Raw genomic sequence first — 3,818 nt, 5'->3', positions numbered from 1 at the left:
TCAAATTAAATTTAATGTTAAAAATGTAGTATGTCATGCCTGTGTCCAATTCTAAATGTTAATTTCCAGTGTTATTACACCTCAGGTGAGTTAGCGATATAAGAATCAAGCATTACGAGAAAAATAAAGGAATGAGATTATTCTTATCAATTAAATTACAGAGTATAGTAGAACTGTATGAAATGCTGATATTGAAATAATAACATGATCATAAATAAAAGAAACTGTTTATGTCAATTCTTTTGTGTTTAAGAAAGCACTATTTTTAGTGTTTATCAGAAATCAAAATTATTAATAAAATAACAAGAACACCAAACTTGTACTTTGCAATATATATATATATATTCATCTATATGGTCTGTATATACATATAACTTTATATATATGGACCATATATATGTCTTACATGTATATGTTATGGAATCCTGGTGTGATGCTATGGGATTAAGCACTGAACCAAAAGGTTGGTTTGAACCACAAGGTTGGCAGTTTTAACTCACCAGTCTCTCCTCGGAAGCCATACACAGGGTCACTATGAGTCCAAACTGACTCGATGGTACTTAACAGCAATAACACACATACACACAAAGGTAAGTTAAAAATTATCTGCACTCTGGTTATATTAGAACACCCATCCATGTACACAGCTGATGACAACATTAAGTGTGCATGTGAAATGATTCTGTCCAATAGACGAGTGATAGTGGATTGTGTGGCAAATCATTTGAAAATCTGTGATGGCTCTGCTAATGAAATAATTCACGACAGACTTGGAGTTCAAAAAGTTTGTGTGAGATAGGTATTGAAACATATCATAGAGGTAGACATCTGCAAACAAAATTCAGACTAATATTCGAAGGAAGGTAAACATTTCTTAAAAAAAAAAAAAAATCGTTACTAGTGACGAGACATGAATTCATCATTACAAACCTAAGAGTAAATGGCAGAGTATGGAATGGAAACGTCCTCAATCAGCGATCAAGAAAAAGTTCAAAAGTCAACCAACCATCATCTAGAAAATTGATGCTGGCAGCTTTGTGGGATTCTCAAGGGCCAGTATTGGGATACTATCATAAAAAAGGTTCAACAATCAATGGTGCTCATTATAGTGAGGTGCTCACTGAAGAGGTGAAGCCTAAACTTCAGATTAAGCAAAAAGGACTGCTATCAAAGGGTGCTGTAATCTTGCATGATGATGCACGTCCACATACTTCTGCCCTGTTGACACTTTGCAAAAACTTCATTTTGAGGTATTAAAGCATCTTACCTACAGTTCTGATCTTGATTCATCAGGCTTTCACCTGCTTGCTCAAATAGATAAAAGAAAGAATCTAAATCATAAAGAAAAAATTAGGACACAATTGAAAAAGAATAGGCAAATTTGAAAAAGAAACAACTAGAAAACTTACAAATGAAAACTATGTTCATTGAAATAAAAATCTCAGTGACCGGTGTATCAGTTATCCATGGCCACACGATGACAGTGCCACAGAACCTCAGGGGCCATAATATGCATCCATTGCCTGTTGCTGACTTGGGGTCAGCTAGGGCTGACAGATAACTGCTGATCTTGATTGGGCTTCCTCACTTATTGAAGGTGGGGGTCAGCTGGCTATTGGCTGACCTAAGCTGCGTTTGGCTGGGGCAATTGGGGTAACTGGTTGTTTCTCATTCTCCACCAGTCTAGGCTGGGCATAATGATGGCAAAAATGTAAGGGAACAAACACCTTATTATTTCTGCCTCATTTTCTTGATCGAAATAAGTAAGTTCAGAGTCAAGGGCAGGACAGGTAGCACTATTTATGGTGACAGGGCATTGTAATGCACAGCTATATGGAAGAGGGTATGAATACAGGGAGAAGTGAAAAAAAGGGAACATCACTACAACTCACCATGCAGGTGTTAAAAAGGTGGCTAAGCATACATAAATGGAGAATTACTAGGGAAAGGCCTAAAAAAAATTCCCAGTGTGTATTAAGAAGACAGAGATAGACTATATGAAATAGAAAAGATTGGAAAGACAGAATAAGATGATCTGATATGCATCATTTAGAAGTGACAGAAGAAGAGCTTCTGCTGAAAGAAAAAATAATAAGAAATTTCCATATTTGACAACAGCCCTACATTCTCATAATTTGGAAGCAAAATTAGCCCTGAGTTGTTGTTATCTTTTTAACAAACCTCACCGAAACATACGTTAGCAAAACTTCAGAATATGAAATCTAATAGGCAATAGGAACAGTAGATTATTTACTAAAAATATTATAAGGAGATGAAAGCAAACTTCTTATCAGAACCAATAAGTACCAGAAGACAAGGAAACACTATACTATGAGAACTGAGGAAAAATAGAATACTATAACATGCTAATTAATTAGTCAGAAAGGAGGGCAAAGTAAAGATACAAAACTCCAGGCTGAATAACTAGCATGCAATGTGCTTTGGAAAGAAAGATATTGAACTTAGAAGGCAGGAATGATATTAAGTAAGCAATTGTAATGAAATAAATTAGCAGCCATGGATAATTTAAATTATCATTTTCTGTAAAACAAAAACAGTAATGACAATAATGACTAATGAGGGAGGATCATGATTAAATTAACATGGAAAATGTAGTGATTAGAGTTTAACATGTCCCAAAGTCCTTGTATTGTTAAGTATAAGAGTAGAGGTATTAATTGACCTAAAATTTTGTTAAGTCAGGTAAATTTGTTAAAATGTAGGAGTAATTATTAAAAGAATAGAAATAAAGTATATAGCTACTAAAACAGTAGAGGGTAAAAGGGGTCTGCAGAGAACATGACTATTCTATAAAACAACAATAATAAAAAACAAACCTATTGCTGCTGTTACTCAATGTGCCAATTGTCCCTGTCCTGGCACTTCAACTCATGGCAACCCCATGTGTTACAGAGTAACTCCATAGAGTTTTCTTGGCTATAATCTCTATGGATGCTGATCACCAGGCCTTTCTTCTGCGGTAAAACTGGATGGATCTGAACTGCCAGTGTTTTGGATATTAGTTGAGAGTAGATAGCTTATGCCACCCAAAAATCTAGAAAGAAGTTGAGAAAAAAATTTATGTAACTAGAAACACAGGAAAAATAAAATGAATAGAAATATGTCAGTAACCACAAATATGTAAATGGGTTAAATTTAGATAAGACAGATTTTTAAAAACCCAGTTATAGGTTGTTTATCTGACATATCCTTAAAACATAATGGCATGAGAGGTGTGAAAGTAAAGGACAGTATTTACAAGCAACAGAGGAATGTATACAGAATATATAAAGACCTCCTACAAATCAGTAAGAAAAAGATGATGACTCCAGAGCAGTTTAATAGAATTGAACACAAGTAGACATATGACCATATATTACAGAAACTTGCTTTCATAATGCAATGTAACAAGAAGACATACAGAAGGATGTTTACAGAAAGAAAGAGGAAGCAACCTAAAAAAGAAAAAGGAAATTTTAAAAGAACATATTCATATCTAGTATACTAAATATGTAAGGAATGCTGATGTGGTGCTGTAGGATCAGCACTGGACTGCGAATCACAAGGTCACCTGTTCAAACCTACCAGCTGCTTCTCAGAAACCTTATTCTAGGTTGTAATGAGTTGTAATTTGGAAGACAACTGTCTGTCCGACTGATTGGAAGAGATCAATGTTTATGCCCATTCCAAAGAGAGGTGACCCAAGAGAATGCGGAAATCATCGGACAATCTCTTTGATTTCTCAAGCGAGTCAAGTTTTGCTAAAGGTAATACAGAAATGGCTACAATCATACATTGACAGAGAACTTCCAGAGGTT

The sequence above is a fragment of the Chrysochloris asiatica genome, unplaced genomic scaffold (assembly GCF_000296735.1).
Source record: "Chrysochloris asiatica unplaced genomic scaffold, ChrAsi1.0 scaffold00181, whole genome shotgun sequence".
Classification (NCBI taxonomy): Eukaryota; Metazoa; Chordata; class Mammalia; order Afrosoricida; family Chrysochloridae; genus Chrysochloris; species Chrysochloris asiatica.
Note: the sequence above shows the minus strand (reverse complement) of the source record.